This window comes from Oncorhynchus keta, chromosome 1 (genome assembly GCF_023373465.1).
Source record: "Oncorhynchus keta strain PuntledgeMale-10-30-2019 chromosome 1, Oket_V2, whole genome shotgun sequence".
In the NCBI taxonomy this organism is placed as follows: Eukaryota; Metazoa; Chordata; class Actinopteri; order Salmoniformes; family Salmonidae; genus Oncorhynchus; species Oncorhynchus keta.
In genome coordinates this window covers 5,426,308-5,445,722 of record NC_068421.1, presented here as the reverse complement: position 1 = coordinate 5,445,722, position 19,415 = coordinate 5,426,308, and the positions used below count along the sequence as shown (strand labels likewise).

Genomic DNA, 19,415 nt, shown 5'->3' with positions numbered 1-19,415 from the left:
TGAGACCGAGTTTGCCTCTCTGACATGGGTAGGCAGACCGTTCCATAAAAATGGAGCTCTATAGGAGAAAGCCCTGCCTCCAGCTGTTTGCTTAGAAATTCTAGGGACAATTAGGAGGCCTGCGTCTTGTGACCGTAGCGTACGTGTAGGTATGTACGGCAGGACCAAATCAGAGAGATAGGTAGGAGCAAGCCCATGTAATGCTTTGTAGGTTAGCAGAAAAACCTTGAAATCAGCCCTTGCTTTGACAGGAAGCCAGTGTAGAGAGGCTAGCACTGGAGCAATATGATCACATTTTGGGGTTCTAGTCAGGATTCTAGCAGCCGTATTTAGCACAAACTGAAGTTTATTCAGTGCTTTATCCGGGTAGCCGGAAAGTAGAGCATTGCAGTAGTCTAACCTAGAAGTGACAAAAGCATGGATTAATTTTTCTGCATCATTTTTGGACAGAAAGTTTCTGATTTTTGCAATGTTACGTAGATGGAAAAAAGCTGTCCTTGAAATGGTCTTGATATGTTCTTCAAAAGAGAAATCAGGGTCCAGAGTAACGCCGAGGTCCTTCACAGTTTTATTTGAGACGACTGTACACCTATCAAGATTAATTGTCAGATTCAACAGAAGATGTCTTTGTTTCTTGGGACCTAGAACAAGCATCTCTGTTTTGTCCGAGTTTAATAGTAGAAAGGTTGCAGCCATCCACTTCCTTATGTCTGAAACACAGGCTTCTAGCGAGGTCAATTTTGGGGCTTCACCATGTTTCTTTGAAATGTACAGCTGTGTGTCATCCGCATAGCAGCGAAAGTTAACATTATGTTTTCGAATAACATCCCCAAGAGGTAAAATATATAGTGAAAACAATAGTGGTCCTAAAACGGAACCTTGAGGAACACGAAATTTACAGTTGATTTGTCAGAGGACAAACCATTCACAGAGACAAACTGATATCTTTCCGACAGATACGATCTAAACCAGGCCAGAACTTGTCCGTGTAGACCAATTTGGGTTTCCAATCCCTCCAAAAGAATGTGGTGATCGATGGTATCAAAAGCAGCACTAAGGTCTAGGAGCACAAGGACAGATGCAGAGCCTCGGTCCGATGCCATTTAAAGGTAATTTACCACCTTCACAAGTGCCGTCTCAGTGCTATGATGGGGTCTAAAACCAGACTGAAGCATTTCGTATACATTGTTTGTCTTCAGGAAGGCAGTGAGTTGCTGCTCAACAGCCTTCTCAAAAAATGTTGAGAGGAATGGAAGTGGAAGATTCGATATAGGCCGATAGTTTTTTATATTTTGGTTAAGTTTGGCTTTTTCAAGAGAGGCTTTATTACTGCCACTTTTAGTGAGTTTGGTACACATCCGGTGGATAGAGAGCCGTTTATTATGTTCAACATAGCTTTGCGACAGTATCAAAAAGGAATTTCGGATTGTTCTTATTTTCCTCAATTAAGTTAGAAAAATAGGATGATCGAGCAGCAGTAAGGGCTCTTCGGTACGGCACGGTACTGTCATTCCAAGCTAGTCAGAAGACTTCCAGTTTGGTGTGGCGCCATTTCCGTTCCAATTTTCTGGAAGCTTGCTTCAGAGCTCGGGTATTTTCTGGTGTACCAGGGAGCTAGTTTCTTATGAGAAATGTTTTTCGTTTTTAGGGGTGCAACTGCATCTAGGGTATTGCGCAAGGTTAAATTGAGATCTTCAGATCCTACCACCCCTTCTCTACCACTCCTCCTCTACCTCTCCTCTCTACCACTCCTCCTCTACCTCTCCTCTCTACCACTCCTCCTCTACCTCTCCTCTCTACCCTCCTCCTCTACCACTCCTCCTCTACCTCTCCTCTCTACCACTCCTCTCTACCACTCCTCTCTACCACTCCTCTCTACCACTCCTCCTCTACCACTCCTCCTCTACCTCTCCTCTCTGCCTCTCCTCTCTACCTCTCCTCTCTACCACTCCTCTCTACCACTCCTCCTCTACCTCTCCTCTCTACCTCTCCTCTCTACCACTCCTCCCTACCACTCCTCCTCTCCTCTCTACCACTCCTCCTCTACCTCTCCTCTCTACCTCTCCTCTCTACCTCTCCTCTCTACCACTCCTCCTCTACCTCTCCTCCTCTACCTCTCCTCTCTACCACTCCTCCTCTCCTCTCTACCTCTCCTCCTCTACCTCTCCTCTCTACCACTCCTCCTCTACCTCTCCTCTCTACCACTCATCCTCTAACTCTCCTCTCTACCACTCCTCCCCTACCTCTCCTCTCTACCTCTTCTCCTCTACCTCTCCCCTCTACCACTCCTCCTCTACCTCTCCTCTCTACCACTCCTCCTCTACCTCTCCTCTCTACCACTACTCCTCTACCTCTCCTCTCTACCACTCCTCTCTACCACTCCTCCTCTACCTTTCCTCCTCTACCTCTCCTCCTCTACCTCTCCTCCTCTACCTCTCCTCCTCTACCTCTCCTCCTCTACCTCTCCTCCTCTACCTCTCCTCCTCTACCTCTCCTCTCCACCACTCCTCCTCTACCTCTCCTCTCTACCACTCCTCCTCTACCTCTCCTCTCTACCTCTCCTCCTCCTCCTCTCCTCTCTACCACTCCTCCTCTACCTCTCCTCTCTACCACTCCTCCTCTACCACTCCTCCTCTACCTCTCCTCCTCTACCTCTCCTCTCTACCCTCCTCCTCTACCTCTCCTCTCTACGTCTCCTCTCTACCTCTCCTCTCTACCTCTCCTCTCTACCTCTCCTCTCTCTACCTCTACATCTCCTCTCTACCTCTCCTCCTCTACCTCTCCCTCTCCTCTCTACCTCTCCTCCTCTACCTCTCCTCCTCTACCTCTCCTCTCTACCACTCCTCCTCTACCTCTCCTCTCTACCACTCCTCCTCTACCTCTCCTCCTCTCTACCCTCCTCCTTTCCTCTCTACCACTCCTCCTCTACCTCTCTCCTCTCTACCACTCCTCCTCTCCTCTCTACCACTCCTCCTCTCCTCTCTACCTCTCCACCTCTCCTCTACCTCTCCTCTCTACCACTCCTCCTCTACCTCTCCTCTCTCTACATCTCCTCCTCTACCACTCCTCCTCTACCACTCCTCCTCTACCTCTCCTCTCTACCACTCCTCCTCTACCTCTCCTCTCTACCACTCCTCCTCTACCTCCTCTCTACCACTCCTCCTCTACCACTCCTCCTCTACCTCTCCTCTCTACCACTCCTCCTCTACCACTCCTCCTCTACCACTCCTCCTCTACCTCTCCTCTCTACCACTCCTCCTCTACCACCTCCTCCTCTACCTCTCCTCTCTACCACTCCTCCTCTACCTCTCCTCTCTACCACTCCTCCTCTACCTCTCCTCTCTACCACTCCTCCTCTACCACTCCTCTCTACCTCTCCTCCTCTACCTCTCCTCTCTACCTCTCCTCCTCTCTCCTCTCCTCTCTACCTCTCCTCCTCTACCTCTCCTCTCTACCTCTCCTCTCTACCTCTCCTCTCTACCTCTCCTCCTCTACCTCTCCTCTCTAATTCTCCTATCTACCTCTCCTCTCTACCTCTCCTCTCTACCTCTCCTCTCTACCTCTCCCTCTCTACCACTCCTCCTCTCCTCTCTACCACTCCTCCTCTCCCCCTCCTCTCCCCTCTCCTCTCTCTACCTCTCCTCTCTACCTCTCCTCCTCTACCTCTCCTCTCTACCTCTCCCTCTCTACCTCTCCTCTCTACCTCTCCTCTCTACCTCTCCTCTCTACCCTCCTCCTCTACCTCTCCTCTCTACCTCTCCTCTCTACCTCTCCTCTTTACCCTCTCCTCCTCTACCACTCCTCTCTACCACTCCCTCCTCCTCCTCTCTCTCTACCACTCCTCCTCTACCTCTCCCTCTACCACTCTCCTCTCCTCCTCTACCTCTCCCTCTACCCTCTCCTACCTCTCCCTCTACCCTCCTCCTCTACCTCTCCTCTCTACCACTCCTCCTCTACCTCTCCTCTCTACCCTCCTCCTCTACCTCTCCTCTCTACCACTCCTCCTCTACCTCTCCTCTCTACCACTCCTCCTCTACCTCTCCTCTCTACCACTCCTCTACCTCTCTTCTACCTCTCCTCTCTACCTCTCCTCCTCTACCACTCTTCCTCTACCACTCCTCTCTACCCTCCTCCTCTACCTCTCCTCTCTACCTCTCCTCTCTACCTCTCCTCTCTACCACTCCTCCTCTACCTCTCCTCTCTACCTCTCCTCTCTACCTCTCCCCTCTCTGCCCTCCTCCTCTACCTCTCCTCTCTGCCTCTCCTCTCTACCACTCCTCCTCTACCTCTCCTCTCTACCACTCCTCCTCTACCTCTCCTCTCTACCACTCCTCCTCTACCTCTCCTCTCTACCACTCCTCCTCTACCTCTCCTCTCTACCACTCCTCTACCTCTCTTCTACCTCTCCTCTCTACCTCTCCTCCTCTACCACTCTTCCTCTACCACTCCTCTCTACCACTCCTCCTCTACCTCTCCTCTCTACCTCTCCTCTCTACCTCTCCCTCTCTACCACTCCTCCTCTACCTCTCCTCTCTACCTCTCCTCTCTACCTCTCCTCTCTACCCTCCTCCTCTACCTCTCCTCTCTACCTCTCCTCTCTACCTCTCCTCTCTACCTCTCCTCTCTACCACTCCTCCTCTACCTCTCCCTCTCTACCTCTCCTCTCTACCTCTCCTCTCTACCACTCCTCCTCTACCTCTCCTCTCTACCTCTCCTCTCTACCTCTCCTCTCTACCACTCCTCCTCTACCTCTCCTCTCTGCCTCTCTTCTCCACCTCTCCTCTCTACCACTCCTCCTCTACCACTCTTCCTCTACCACTCCTCTCTACCACTCCTCCTCTACCTCTCCTCTCTGCCTCTCTTCTCTACCACTCTTCTCTACCTCTCCTCTCACCACTCCCTCCTCTACCACTCCTCCTCTACCACTCTTCCTCTACCACTCCTCTCTACCACTCCTCCTCTACCTCTCCTCTCTACCTCTCCTCTCTACCACTCCTCCTCTACCTCTCTTCTACCTCTCCTCTCTACCTCTCCTCCTCTACCACTCTTCCTCTACCACTCCTCTCTACCTCTCCTCCTCTGCCTCTCCTCTCTGCCTCTCCTCTCTACCACTCCTCCTCTACCTCTCCTCTCTACCTCTCCTCTCTACCTCTCCTCTCTACCTCTCCTCCTCTACCTCTCCTCTCTACCACTCCTCCTCTACCTCTCCTCTCTACCACTCCTCCTCTACCTCTCCTCTCTACCACTCCTCCTCTACCTCTCCTCTCTACTCTCTCCTCTCTACCTCTCCTCTCTACCTCTCTCTCTACCACTCCTCCTCTCCTCCTCTACCTCTCCTCCTCTGCCTCTCCTCTCTACCACTCCTCCTCTACCTCTCTCCTCTACCACTCCTCCTCTACCTCTCCTCTCTACCTCTCCTCCTCTACCACTCTTCCTCTACCCTCCTCTCTCCCACCACTCCTCCTCTACCTCTCCCTCTCTACCTCTCCTCTCTACCTCTCCTCTTCTACCTCTCCTCCTCTACCTCTCCTCTCTACCACTCCTCCTCTACCTCTCCTCTCTACCCTCCTCCTCTACCTCTCCTCTCTGCCTCTCTCTCTACCTCTCCTCTCTACCTCTCCTCTCTACCTCTCCTCTCTACCTCTCCTCTCTACCACTCCTCCTCTCCTCCTCTACCTCTCCTCCTCTACCTCTCTCTCTCTACCACTCCTCCTCTACCTCTCCTCTCTACCACTCCTCCTCTACCACTCCTCTCTCCTCCTCCTCTACCTCTCCTCTCTACCTCTCCTCTCTGCCTCTCCTCTCTACCACTCTCCTCCTCTACCACTCCTCCTCTACCTCTCCTCTCTCACCTCTCCTCTCTACCCTCCTCCTCTCCTCTCTACCTCTCCTCTCTACCTCTCCTCCTCTCCTCCTCTCTACCTCTCCTCTCTACCACTCCTCCTCTACCTCTCCTCTCTACCACTCCTCCTCTACCTCTCCCTCTCTACCTCTCTCTCTACCTCTCCTCTCTACCTCTCCTCTCTACCTCTCCTCTCTACCTCTCCTCCTCTCCTCTCTACCACTCCTCCTCTCTCTCTACCACTCCTCCTCTACCTCTCCTCTCTACCTCTCCTCTCTCTACCTCTCCTCTCCTCTCTACCTCTCCTCTCTACCTCTCCTCTCCTCTCTACCTCTCCTCTCTACCTCTCCTCTCTACCTCTCCTCTCTACCTCTCCTCTCTACCTCTCCTCTCTACCTCTCCTCTCTACCTCTCCTCTCTACCTCTCCTCTCTACCTCTCCTCTCTACCTCTCCTCCTCTACCTCTCCTCCTCTACCACTCCTCTCTACCACTCCTCCTCTACCACTCCTCCTCTACCACTCCTCCTCTACCTCTCCTCTCTACCACTCCTCCTCTACCTCTCCTCTCTACCTCTCTCTCTCTACCACTCCTCCTCTACCTCTCCTCTCTACCACTCCTCCTCTACCTCTCCTCTCTACCACTCCTCCTCTCTCCTCTCTACCACTCCTCCTCTACCTCTCCTCTCTACCACTCCTCCTCTACCTCTCCTCTCTACCACTCCTCCTCTACATCTCCTCCTCTACCTCTCCGCTCTACCACTCCTCCTCTACCTCTCCTCTCTACCCTCCTCCTCTACCTCTCCTCTCTACCTCTCCTCCTCTACCACTCCTCCTCTACCTCTCCTCTCTACCTCTCCTCTCTACCACTCCTCCTCTACCTCTCCTCTCTACCTCTCCTCTCTACCTCTCCTCTCTACCACTCCTCTACCTCTCCTCTCTACCTCTCCTCTCTACCACTCCTCTACCTCTCCTCTCTACCACTCCTCCTCTACCTCTCCTCTCTACCACTCCTCCTCTACCACTCCTCCTCTACCTCTCCTCTCTACCTCTCCTCACTACCCTCCTCCTCTACCACTCCCTCCTCTACCTCTCCTCTACCTCTCCTCTCTACCACTCCTCCTCTACCTCTCCTCTCTACCACTCCTCCTCTACCACTCCTCCTCTACCACTCCTCCTCACCACTCCTCCTCTACCTCCTCTCTCTACCTCTCCCTCTCTACCACTCCTCCTCTACCACTCCTCCCTCTACCACTCCTCCTCTACCTCTCCTCTCTGCCTCTCCTCTCTACCTCTCCTCTCTACCACTCCTCCTCTACCTCTCCTCTCTACCTCTCCTCTCTACCACTCCTCCTCTACCTCTCCTCTACCTCTCCTCTCTCTCTCCTCTCTACCTCTCCTCTCTACCTCTCCTCTCTACCACTCCTCCTCTCCTCTCTACCACTCCTCCTCTACCTCTCCTCTACCTCTCCTCCTCTACCTCTCCTCTCTACCTCTCCTCTCTACCTCTCCTCCTCTACCTCTCCTCTCTACCTCTCTCTCTACCTCTCCTCTCTACCACTCCTCTCTACCTCTCCTCTCTACCACTCCTCTCTACCTCTCCTCTCTACCTCTCCTCCTCTACCTCTCCTCCTCTACCTCTCCTCCTCTACCTCTCCTCTCTACCTCTCCTCCTCTACCACTCCTCTACCACTCCTCCTCTACCTCTCCTCTCTACCACTCCTCCTCTACCTCTCCTCTCTACCACTCCTCCTCTACCTCTCCTCTCTACCTCTCCTCTCTACCCTCCTCCTCTACCTCTCCTCTCTACCACTCCTCCTCTACCTCTCCTCTCTACCACTCCTCCTCTACCTCTCCTCTCTGCCTCCTCCTCTACCTCTCCTCTCTCTACCACTCCTCCTCTACCTCTCCTCTCTACCTCTCCTCTCTACCACTCCTCCTCTACCTCTCCTCTCTACCCTCCTCCTCTACCACTCCTCCCTCTACCTCTCCTCCTCTACCTCTCCTCTCTACCACTCCGCCTCTCCTCCTCTCTCTACCACTCTCCTCTGCCTCTCCTCTCTACCTCTCCTCTCTACCACTCCTCCTCTACCACTCCTGCTCTACCTCTCCTCTCTACCACTCCGCCTCTACCACTCCTCCTCTACCACTCCTCCTCTACCTCTCCTCTCTACCACTCGCCTCTACCACTCCTCCTCTACCCTCCTCCTCTACCTCTTTCTCTACCTCTCCTCTCTACCACTCCTCCTCTACCTCCTCCTCTACCTCTCCTCTCTACCACTCCGCCTCTACCACTCCTCCTCTACCACTCCTCCTCTACCTCTCCTCTCTACCTCTCCTCTCTACCTCCTCTCTACCACTCCTCTACCTCTCTCTCTACCTCTCCTCTCTACCTCCTCTACCTCTCCTCTCTACCACTCCTCCTCTACCTCTCCTCTCTACCCTCCTCCTCTACCACTCCTCCTCTACCTCTCCTCTCTACCTCTCCTCTCTACCACTCCTCCTCTACCACTCCTCCTCTACCACTCCTCCTCTACCACTCCTCCTCTACCTCTCCTCTACCTCTCCTCTCCTACCCTCCTCCTCTACCACTCCTCCTCTACCTCTCCTCTCTACCCTCCTCCTCTACCTCTCCTCTCTACCACTCCTCCTCTACCTCTCCTCTCTACCCTCCTCCTCTACCTCTCCTCTCTACCACTCCTCCTCTACCTCTCCTCTCTACCACTCCTCCTCTACCTCTCCTCTCTACTCTCCTCCTACCTCTCCTCTCTACCACTCCTCCTCTACCTCTCCTCTCTACCTCTCCTCTCTACCTCTCCTCTCTACCTCTCCTCTCTACCTCTCCTCTCTACCCTCCTCCCTCTCCTCTCTACCACTCCTCCTCTCCTCTCTACCTCTCCTCTCTACCTCTCCTCTCTACCTCTCCCTCTCTACCTCTCCTCTCTGCCTCTCCTCTCTGCCCTCCTCTCTACCTCTCCCTCTCTACCACTCCTCCTCTACCTCTCCTCTCTACCTCTCCTCCTCTCCTCCTCTACCACTCCTCTCTACCACTCCTCCTCTACCTCTCCTCTCTACCACTCCTCCTCTACCTCTCCTCTCTACCACTCCCTCCTCTCCTCTCTACCACTCCTCCTCTACCTCTCCTCTCTACCCTCCTCCCTCTACCCTCCTCCTCTACCTCTCCTCTCTACCACTTCCCCTCTACCTCTCCTCTCTACCACTCCTCCTCTACCTCTCCTCTCTGCTCCTCCTCTACCTCTCCTCTCTACCTCTCCTCTCTACCACTCCTCCCTCTACCACTCCTCTCTACCTCTCCTCTCTACCCTCCTCCTCTACCACTCCTCCTCTACCACTCCTCCTACCTCTCTCTCTACCTCTCCTCTCTACCACTCCTCCTCTACCTCTCCTCTCTACTCTCCTCTCTACCTCTCCTACCTCTCCTCTCTGCCTCTCCTCTCTACCTCTCCTCTACCTCTCCTCTCTACCACTCCTCCTCTACCTCTCCTCTCTACCCTCCTCCTCTACCTCTCCTCTCTACCTCTCCTCCTCTACCTCCTCTCTACCACTCCTCCTCTACCTCTCCTCTCTACCTCTCCTCTCTACCACTCCTCCTCTCTGCCTCTCCTCTCTACCTCTCCTCTCTCCTCCTCCTCTACCTCTCCTCTCCTGCCTCTCCTCTCTACCACTCCTCCTCTACCTCTCCTCTCTACCTCTCCTCTCTACCTCTCCTCTCTACCACTCTCCTCTCCTCTCTACCTCTCCTCCTCTACCTCTCCTCTCTACCTCTCCTCTCTACCTCTCCTCTCTACCTCTCCTCCTCTACCTCTCCTCTCTAATTCTCCTATCTACCTCTCCTCTCTACCTCTCCTCTCTACCTCTCCTCTCTACCTCTCCTCTCTACACTCCTCCTCTCCTCTCTACCACTCCTCCTCCCCTCTCCTCTCCTCTCCTCTCTACCTCTCCTCTCTACCTCTCCTCCTCTACCTCTCCTCTCTACCTCTCCTCTCTACCTCTCCTCTCTACCTCTCCTCTCTACCTCTCCTCTCTACCACTCCCTCCTCTACCTCTCCTCTCTACCTCTCCTCTTTACCTCTCCTCTTTACCTCTCCTCCTCTACCACTCCTCTCTACCACTCCTCCTCCTCCTCTCCTCTCTACCACTCCTCCTCTACCTCTCCTCTCTACCACTCCTCCTCTACCTCTCCCTCTCTACCACTCCTCCTCTACCTCTCCTCTCTACCACTCCTCCTCTACCTCTCCTCTCTACCACTCCTCCTCTACCTCTCCTCTCTACCACTCCTCCTCTACCTCTCCTCTCTACCACTCCTCCTCTACCTCTCCTCTCTACCACTCCTCCTCTACCTCTCCTCTCTACCACTCCTCTACCTCTCTTCTACCTCTCCTCTCTACCTCTCCTCCTCTACCACTCTTCCTCTACCACTCCTCTCTACCACTCCTCCTCTACCTCTCCTCTCTACCACTCCTCTCTACCTCTCCTCTCTACCACTCCTCCTCTACCTCTCCTCTCTACCCCTCCTCTCTACCTCTCCTCTCCACCACTCCTCTACCTCTCCTCTCTACCTCTCCTCTCTACCACTCCTCCTCTACCTCTCCTCTCTACCACTCCTCCTCTACCTCTCCTCTCTACCTCTCCTCCTCTACCTCTCCTCTCTACCACTCCTCCTCTACCTCTCCTCTCTCTACCACTCCTCTACCTCTCTTCTACCTCTCCTCTCTACCTCTCCTCCTCTACCACTCTTCCTCTACCACTCCCTCTCTACCACTCCTCCTCTACCTCTCCTCTCTACCTCTCCTCTCTACCTCTCCTCTCTACCACTCCTCCTCTACCTCTCCTCTCTACCTCTCCTCTCTACCTCTCCTCTCTACCACTCCTCCTCTACCTCTCCTCTCTACCTCTCCTCTCTACCTCTCCTCTCTACCTCTCCTCTCTACCACTCCTCCTCTACCTCTCCTCTCTACCTCTCCTCTCTACCTCTCCTCTCTACCACTCCTCCTCTACCTCTCCTCTCTACCTCTCCTCTCTACCTCTCCTCTCTACCACTCCTCCTCTACCTCTCCTCTCTGCCTCTCTTCTCTACCTCTCCTCTCTACCACTCCTCCTCTACCACTCTTCCTCTACCACTCCTCTCTACCACTCCTCCTCTACCCTCTCCTCTCTGCCTCTCTTCTCTACCACTCTTCTCTACCTCTCTCTCTCTACCACTCCTCCTCTACCACTCCTCCTCTACCACTCTTCCTCTACCACTCCTCTCTACCACTCCTCCTCTACCTCTCCTCTCTACCTCTCCTCTCTACCACTCCTCCTCTACCTCTCTTCTACCTCTCCTCTCTACCTCTCCTCCTCTACCACTCTTCCTCTACCACTCCTCTCTACCTCTCCTCCTCTGCCTCTCCTCTCTGCCTCTCCTCTCTACCACTCCTCCTCTACCTCTCCTCTCTACCTCTCCTCTCTACCTCTCTCTCTACCTCTCCTCCTCTACCTCTCCTCTCTACCACTCCTCCTCTACCTCTCCTCTCTACCACTCCTCCTCTACCTCTCCTCTCTACCACTCCTCCTCTACCTCTCCTCTCTACCTCTCCTCTCTACCTCTCCTCTCTACCTCTCCTCTCTACCTCTCCTCTCTACCTCTCCTCTCTACCACTCCTCCTCTCCTCCTCTACCTCTCCTCCTCTACCTCTCCTCTCTACACTCCTCCTCTACCTCTCCTCTCTACCACTCCTCCTCTACCTCTCCTCTCTACCTCTCCTCCTCTACCACTCTTCCTCTACCACTCCTCTCTACCACTCCTCCTCTACCTCTCCTCTCTACCTCTCCTCTCTACCTCTCCTCTCTACCTCTCCTCCTCTGCCTCTCCTCTCTACCACTCCTCCTCTACCTCTCCTCTCTACCACTCCTCCTCTACCTCTCCTCTCTACCTCTCCTCTCTACCTCTCCTCTCTACCTCTCCTCTCTACCTCTCCTCTCTACCACTCCTCCTCTCCTCCTCTACCTCTCCTCCTCTACCTCTCCTCTCTACCACTCCTCCCTACCTCTCCTCTCTACCACTCCTCCTCTACCCTCCTCTCTACCACTCCTCCTCTACCTCTCCTCTCTACCTCCTCCTCTCTGCCTCTCCTCTCTACCACTCCTCCTCTACCACTCCTCCTCTACCTCTCCTCTCTACCTCTCCTCTCTACCACTCCTCCTCTCCTCTCTACCTCTCCTCTCTACCTCTCCTCCTCTACCTCTCCTCTCTACCTCTCCTCTCTACCACTCCTCCTCTACCTCTCCTCTCTACCACTCCTCCTCTACCTCTCCTCTCTACCTCTCCTCTCTACCTCTCCTCTCTACCTCTCCTCTCTACCTCTCCTCTCTACCTCTCCTCTCTACCCTCCTCCTCTCCTCTCTACCACTCCTCCTCTACCTCTCCTCTCTACCTCTCCTCCTCTACCTCTCCTCTCTACCTCTCCTCTCTACCTCTCCTCTCCTCTCTACCTCTCCTCTCTACCTCTCCTCTCTACCTCTCCTCTCTACCTCTCCTCTCTACCTCTCCTCTCTACCTCTCCTCTCTACCTCTCCTCTCTACCTCTCCTCTCTACCTCTCCTCCTCTACCACTCCTCCTCTACCTCTCCTCTCTACCACTCCTCCTCTACCACTCCTCCTCTACCACTCCTCCTCTACCTCTCCCTCTCTACCACTCCTCCTCTACCTCTCCTCTCTACCTCTCCTCTCTACCACTCCTCCTCTACCTCTCCTCTCTACCACTCCCCTCTCTACCTCTCCTCTCTACCACTCCTCCTCTACCTCTCCTCTCTACCACTCCTCCTCTACCTCTCCTCTCTACCACTCCTCCTCTACCTCTCCTCTCTACCACTCCTCCTCTACATCTCCTCCCTCTACCTCTCCGCTCTACCACTCCTCCTCTACCTCTCCTCTCTACCACTCCTCCTCTACCTCTCCTCTCTACCTCTCCTCCTCTACCACTCCTCCTCTACCTCTCCTCTCTACCTCTCCTCTCTACCACTCCTCTCTACCTCTCCTCTCTACCTCTCCTCTCTACCTCTCCTCTCTACCCTCCTCTACCTCTCCTCTCTACCTCTCCTCTCTACCACTCCTCTACCTCTCCTCTCTACCACTCCTCCTCTACCTCTCCTCTCTACCACTCCTCCTCTACCACTCCTCCTCTACCTCTCCTCTCTACCTCTCCTCACTACCACTCCTCCTCTACCACTCCTCCTCTACCTCTCCTCTACCTCTCCTCTCTACCCTCCTCCTCTACCTCTCCTCTCTACCACTCCTCCTCTACCACTCCTCCTCTACCACTCCTCCTCTACCACTCCTCCTCTACCACTCCTCCTCTACCTCTCCTCTCTACCTCCCCTCTCTACCACTCCTCCTCTACCACTCCTCCTCTACCACTCCTCCTCTACCTCTCCTCTCTACCTCTCCTCTCTACCTCTCCTCTCTACCACTCCTCCTCTACCTCTCCTCTCTACCTCTCCTCTCTACCACTCCTCCTCTACCTCTCCTCTCTACCTCTCTCTCTCTCTCCTCTCTACCTCTCCTCTCTACCTCTCCTCTCTACCACTCCTCCTCTCCTCTACCACTCCTCCTCTACCTCTCCTCTCTACCTCTCCTCCTCTACCTCTCCTCTCTACCTCTCCTCTCTACCACTCCTCCTCTACCTCTCCTCTCTGCCTCTCCTCTCTACCACTCCTCTCTACCACTCCTCTCTACCACTCCTCTCTACCACTCCTCTCTACCACTCCTCTCTACCTCTCCTCCTCTACCTCTCCTCTCTACCTCTCCTCTCTACCTCTCCTCCTCTACCACTCCTCTCTACCACTCCTCCTCTACCTCTCCTCTCTACCACTCCTCCTCTACCTCTCCTCTCTACCACTCCTCCTCTACCTCTCCTCTCTACCTCTCCTCTCTACCACTCCTCCTCTACCTCTCCTCTCTACCACTCCTCCTCTACCTCTCCTCTCTACCACTCCTCCTCTACCTCTCCTCTCTACCACTCCTCCTCTACCTCTCCTCTCTACCTCTCCTCTCTACCACTCCTCCTCTACCTCTCCTCTCTACCACTCCTCCTCTACCTCTCCTCTCTACCACTCCTCCTCTACCTCTCCTCTCTACCACTCCCTCTCTACCACTCCTCCTCTACCTCTCCTCTCTACCACTCCTCCTCTACCACTCCTCCTCTACCTCTCCTCCTCTACCTCTCCTCTCTACCACTCCGCCTCTACCACTCCTCCTCTACCACTCCTCCTCTACCTCTCCTCTCTACCTCTCCTCTCTACCACTCCTCCTCTACCACTCCTGCTCTACCTCTCCTCTCTACCACTCCGCCTCTACCACTCCTCTCTACCACTCCTCCTCTACCTCTCCTCTCTACCACTCCTCCTCTACCTCTCTCCTCTCTACCTCTCCTCTCTACCACTCCTCCCTCTACCTCTCCTCTCTACCACTCCTCCTCTACCTCTCCTCTCTACCACTCCTCCTCTACCTCTCCTCTCTACCACTCCTCCTCTACCTCTCCTCTCTACCACTCCTCCTCTACCTCTCCTCTCCACTACCCTCTACCTCTCTTCTACCTCTCCTCTCTACCTCTCCTCCTCTACCACTCTTCCTCTACCACTCCTCTCTACCACTCCTCCTCTACCCTCCTCTCTACCTCTCTCCTCTCTACCTCTCCTCTCTACCACTCCTCCTCTACCTCTCCTCTCTACCTCTCCTCTCTACCTCTCCTCTCTACCACTCCTCCTCTACCTCTCCTCTCTACCTCTCCTCTCTACCACTCCTCCTCTACCTCTCCTCTCTACCACTCCTCCTCTACCTCTCCTCTCTACCACTCCTCCTCTACCTCTCCTCTCTACCACTCCTCCTCTACCTCTCCTCTCTACCACTCCTCTACCTCTCTTCTACCTCTCCTCTCTACCTCTCCTCCTCTACCACTCTTCCTCTACCACTCCTCTCTACCACTCCTCCTCTCTCCTCTCTCTACCTCTCCTCTCTACCTCTCCTCTCTACCACTCCTCCTCTACCTCTCCTCTCTACCTCTCCTCTCTACCTCTCCTCTCTACCACTCCTCCTCTACCTCTCCTCTCTACCTCTCCTCTCTACCTCTCCTCTCTACCTCTCCTCTCTACCACTCCTCCTCTACCTCTCCTCTCTACCTCTCCTCTCTACCTCTCCTCTCTACCACTCCTCCTCTACCTCTCCTCTCTACCTCTCCTCTCTACCTCTCCTCTCTACCACTCCTCCTCTACCTCTCCTCTCTGCCTCTCTTCTCTACCTCTCCTCTCTACCACTCCTCCTCTACCACTCTTCCTCTACCACTCCTCTCTACCACTCCTCCTCTACCTCTCCTCTCTGCCTCTCTTCTCTACCACTCTTCTCTACCTCTCCTCTCTACCACTCCTCCTCTACCACTCCTCCTCTACCACTCTTCCTCTACCTCTCCTCTCTACCACTCCTCCTCTACCTCTCCTCTCTACCTCTCCTCTCTACCACTCCTCCTCTACCTCTCTTCTACCTCTCCTCTCTACCTCTCCTCCTCTACCACTCTTCCTCTACCACTCCTCTCTACCTCTCTCCTCCTCTGCCTCTCCTCTCTGCCTCTCCTCTCTACCACTCCTCCTCTACCTCTCCTCTCTACCTCTCCTCTCTACCTCTCCTCTCTACCTCTCCTCCTCTACCTCTCCTCTCTACCACTCCTCCTCTACCTCTCCTCTCTACCACTCCTCCTCTACCTCTCCTCTCTACCACTCCTCCTCTACCTCTCCTCTCTACCTCTCCTCTCTACCTCTCCTCTCTACCTCTCCTCTCTACCTCTCCTCTCTACCACTCCTCCTCTCCTCCTCTACCACTCCTCCTCTACCTCTCCTCTCTACCACTCCTCCTCTACCTCTCCTCTCTACCACTCCTCCTCTACCTCTCCTCTCTACCTCTCCTCCTCTACCACTCTTCCTCTACCACTCCTCTCTACCACTCCTCCTCTACCTCTCCTCTCTGCCTCTCCTCTCTACCTCTCCTCTCTACCTCTCCTCCTCTACCTCTCCCTCTCTACCACTCCTCCTCTACCTCTCCTCTCTACCACTCCTCCTCTACCTCTCCACTCTACCTCTCCTCTCTACCTCTCCTCTCTACCTCTCCTCTCTACCTCTCCTCTCTACCACTCCTCCTCTCCTCCTCTACCTCTCCTCCTCTACCTCTCCTCTCTACCCTCCTCCTCCTCTACCTCTCCTCTCTACCACTCCTCCTCTACCACTCCTCTCTACCACTCCTCCTCTACCTCTCCTCTCTACCTCTCCTCTCTGCCTCTCCTCTCTACCACTCCTCCTCTACCACTCCTCCTCTACCTCTCCTCTCTGCCTCTCCTCTCTACCACTCCTCCTCTACCTCTCCTCTCTACCTCTCCTCTCTACCACTCCTCCTCTCCTCTCTACCACTCCTCCTCTACCTCTCCTCTCTACCACTCCTCCTCTACCTCTCCTCTCTACCTCTCCTCTCTACCTCTCCTCTCTACCTCTCCTCTCTACCTCTCCTCTCTACCTCTCCTCTCTACCACTCCTCCCCCTCTCCTCTCTACCACTCCTCCTCTACCTCTCCTCTCTACCTCTCCTCCTCTACCTCTCCTCTCTACCTCTCCTCTCTACCTCTCCTCTCCTCTCTACCTCTCCTCTCTACCTCTCCTCTCTACCTCTCCTCTCTACCTCTCCTCTCTACCTCTCCTCTCTACCTCTCCTCTCTACCTCTCCTCTCTACCTCTCCTCTCTACCTCTCCTCTCTACCTCTCTCTCTCTACCACTCCTCCTCTACCTCTCTCCTCTCTACCCTCCTCCTCTACCTCTCCTCTCTACCACTCCTCCTCTACCTCTCCTCTCTACCACTCCTCCTCTACATCTCCTCCTCTACCTCTCCGCTCTACCACTCCTCCTCTACCTCTCCTCTCTACCACTCCTCCTCTACCTCTCCTCTCTACCTCTCCTCTCTACCTCTCCTCTCTACCACTCCTCTACCTCTCCCTCTCTACCTCTCCTCTCTACCACTCCTCTACCTCTCCTCTCTACCACTCCTCCTCTACCTCTCCTCTCTACCACTCCTCCTCTACCACTCCTCCTCTACCTCTCCTCTCTACCTCTCCTCACTACCACTCCTCCTCTACCACTCCTCCTCTACCTCTCCTCTACCTCTCCTCTCTACCACTCCTCCTCTACCTCTCCTCTCTACCACTCCTCCTCTACCACTCCTCCTCTACCACTCCTCCTCTACCTCTCCTCTCTACCTCTCCTCCTCTACCTCTCCTCTCTACCTCTCCTCTCTACCACTCCTCCTCTACCACTCCTCCTCTACCACTCCTCCTCTACCTCTCCTCTCACCTCTCCTCTCTACCTCTCCTCTCTACCACTCCTCCTCTACCTCTCCTCTCTACCTCTCCTCTCTACCCTCCTCCTCTACCTCTCCTCTCTACCTCTCCTCTCTCTCTCCTCTCTACCTCTCCTCTCTACCTCTCTCTCTACCCTCCTCCTCTCCTCTCTACCACTCCTCCTCTACCTCTCCTCTCTACCTCTCCTCCTCTACCTCTCCTCTCTACCTCTCCTCTCTACCTCTCCTCCTCTACCTCTCCTCTCTACCTCTCCTCTCTACCTCTCCTCTCTACCACTCCTCTACCTCTCCTCTCTACCTCTCCTCTCTACCACTCCTCTCTACCTCTCCTCCTCTACCTCTCCTCCTCTACCTCTCCTCTCTACCTCTCCTCCTCTACCTCTCCTCTCTACCACTCCTCCTCTACCTCTCCTCTCTACCACTCCTCCTCTACCTCTCCTCTCTACCACTCCTCCTCTACCTCTCCTCTCTACCCCTCCTCTCTACCTCTCCTCCTCTACCTCTCCTCTCTACCACTCCTCCTCTACCTCTCCTCTCTACCACTCCTCCTCTACCTCTCCTCTCTACCACTCCTCCTCTACCTCTCCTCTCTACCTCTCCTCTCTACCACTCCTCCTCTACCTCTCCTCTCTACCACTCCTCCTCTACCACTCCTCCTCTACCTCTCCTCCTCTACCTCTCCTCCTCTACCACTCCGCCTCTACCACTCCTCCTCTACCACTCCTCCTCTACCTCTCCTCTCTACCTCTCCTCTCTACCACTCCTCCTCTACCACTCCTGCTCTACCTCTCCTCTCTACCACTCCGCCTCTACCACTCCTCCTCTACCACTCCTCCTCTACCTCTCTCTCTACCCTCCGCCTCTACCACTCCTCCTCTACCACTCCTCCTCTACCTCTTTCTCTACCTCTCCTCTCTACCACTCCTCCTCTACCACTCCTCCTCTACCTCTCCTCTCTACCACTCCGCCTCTACCACTCCTCCTCTACCACTCCTCCTCTACCTCTCCTCTCTACCTCTCCTCTCTACCTCTCCTCTCTACCACTCCCCTCTACCTCTCCTCTCTACCTCTCCTCTCTACCACTCCTCTACCTCTCCTCTCTACCACTCCTCCTCTACCTCTCCTCTCTACCACTCCTCCTCTACCACTCCTCCCTCTACCACTCCTCTCTACCTCTCCTCTCTACCACTCCTCCTCTACCACTCCTCCTCTACCACTCCTCCTCTACCACTCCTCCTCTACCTCTCCTCTACCTCTCCTCTCTACCACTCCTCCTCTACCTCTCCTCTCTACCACTCCTCCTCTACCTCTCCTCTCTACCACTCCTCCTCTACCTCTCCTCTCTACCACTCCTCCTCTCCCTCTCCTCTCTACCACTCCTCCTCTACCTCTCCTCTCTACCACTCCTCCTCTACCTCTCCTCTCTACCACTCCTCCTCTACCTCTCCTCTCTACCACTCCTCCTCTACCTCTCCTCTCTACCTCTCCTCTCTACCTCTCCTCTCTACCTCTCCTCTCTACCTCTCCTCTCTACCACTCCTCCTCTCCTCTCTACCACTCCTCCTCTCCTCCTCTACCTCTCCTCTCTACCTCTCCTCTCTACCTCTCCTCTCTACCTCTCCTCTCTGCCTCTCCTCTCTACCTCTCCTCTCTACCTCTCCTCTCTACCACTCCTCCTCTACCTCTCCTCTCTACCTCTCCTCTCTACCTCTCCTCCTCTACCCTCCTCTCTACCACTCCTCCTCTACCTCTCCTCTCTACCACTCCTCCTCTACCTCTCCTCTCTACCACTCCTCCTCTCCTCTCTACCACTCCTCCTCTACCTCTCCTCTCTACCACTCCTCCTCTACCACTCCTCCTCTACCTCTCCTCTCTACCACTTCCCCTCTACCTCTCCTCTCTACCACTCCTCCTCTACCTCTCCTCTCTACCACTCCTCCTCTACCTCTCCTCTCTACCTCTCCTCTCTACCCTCCTCCTCTACCACTCCTCTCTACCTCTCCTCTCTACCACTCCTCCTCTACCACTCCTCCTCTACCACTCCTCCTCTACCTCTCCTCTCTACCTCTCCTCTCTACCACTCCTCCTCTACCTCTCCTCTCTACCTCTCCTCTCTACTCTCCTCCTCTACCTCTCCTCTCTACCTCTCCTCTCTACCTCTCCTCTACCTCTCCTCTCTACCAC

At 54.4% G+C, this 19,415-nt stretch overlaps 1 protein-coding gene and 2 long non-coding RNA genes across 14 annotated transcripts in view; 1 reads left to right on the top strand and 2 right to left on the bottom strand.

The window, feature by feature from the left end:
- bicra (BRD4 interacting chromatin remodeling complex associated protein) overlaps nt 1–19,415 on the top strand; it is a 120,240-nt gene that overhangs the window by 34,989 nt on the left and 65,836 nt on the right. The gene's annotated exons all lie outside the window — the stretch shown is intronic.
- On the bottom strand, nt 1,825–17,917 carry LOC127909369 (uncharacterized). Its single transcript, XR_008070929.1, has 3 exons — nt 17,880–17,917; nt 2,338–2,391; nt 1,825–1,986 (listed from the first exon to the last, which is right to left on the bottom strand). It is a non-coding gene; the product is annotated as an uncharacterized LOC127909369 (long non-coding RNA).
- LOC127909372 (uncharacterized) lies at nt 3,449–17,495 on the bottom strand. 9 transcript variants are annotated; one of them, XR_008071010.1, is made up of 3 exons: nt 17,440–17,495; nt 14,021–14,083; nt 3,449–3,495 (listed from the first exon to the last, which is right to left on the bottom strand). It is a non-coding gene; the product is annotated as an uncharacterized LOC127909372 (long non-coding RNA). The 9 variants fall into 9 exon arrangements; XR_008070983.1 differs by having other exon boundaries at nt 17,400–17,455; XR_008071006.1 differs by lacking the exon at nt 3,449–3,495 and adding an exon at nt 5,130–5,176.